The following is a 957-nucleotide window of genomic DNA, read 5'->3' on the forward strand; positions in this document are numbered from 1 at the left end:
ATTCTCATGGTTGGCCCTCCAAGATAGGATTTGGGCCGCCGATAGGTTGGCAAAATGTGGGTGGGCAAATTATTGGCCTTTGCCCACTTTGCAAAAGGGAGCAAGAAATGGGTGCACACCTCTTCTTCAAGTGTCGCTACACACGTCAGCTATGGGGATTGATCATCGCAAAGCTTGGACTCGTGCACATGGACACATCCGCGTGGCATCTTGAGGAATCCATCTATGCTTGGTGGGATCGGCAACCGACAAAAAAAAACCCAATCGACAAGCTATGGAGTCCCTCACAATGCTTGTCTCATGGATAATATGGAATGAGAGAAATGGTCGTGTGTTCCACACAAGAGTGCTCCACCAACTATACTCCTTAATATCATCTTTCAGGAGGCCAAACTTTGGATTATAGCGGGCGTCAAAAAGCTAGGGTCTATTATTTTGTGCGAGTAATTGTCATGCCATGCTTTCTGGGCACTTTATAAAACTCTATTCTCTCCTTATTTAATCAATGAGGCAAATCTTATGCCTTTGTTTAAAAAAAAGTTTATGAATGTAGTTATACGAAAGGAAAAGGTCTAGCTATCCAATGAGCTAATGGAAGGCGCAGCACCATGGGAGGGAAGATAGGTTCTTTTCCTCCCAAGTTGTTGAATTTAAACTAATTTGGTGTTGCAAGTATTGCTACTCCCTCTGTTCATTTTTATAAGACGTTTTAGACAACTAAATTGAATTGTTTTGGGTGTTGTCTTAAATGTCTAAACGGTCTTACAAAAGTGAACGGAGGGAGTATATTTTTTATAGATATAAACTTGTTCGAATTTAAATAAGTTTTAACTTATGGTACCCTCACGATAAGCTGACAGAGCAACTCAAAGTGTGTCCCTAGGGAACAGTTCAGTCGATTCGACACTTTTGAGCCGTTGGAAGGCAATGGCAGAAGATGAGCGTTGTAAGCTACAT

Source organism: Triticum aestivum, chromosome 3B, assembly GCF_018294505.1.
Source record: "Triticum aestivum cultivar Chinese Spring chromosome 3B, IWGSC CS RefSeq v2.1, whole genome shotgun sequence".
Taxonomy (NCBI): domain Eukaryota; kingdom Viridiplantae; phylum Streptophyta; class Magnoliopsida; order Poales; family Poaceae; genus Triticum; species Triticum aestivum.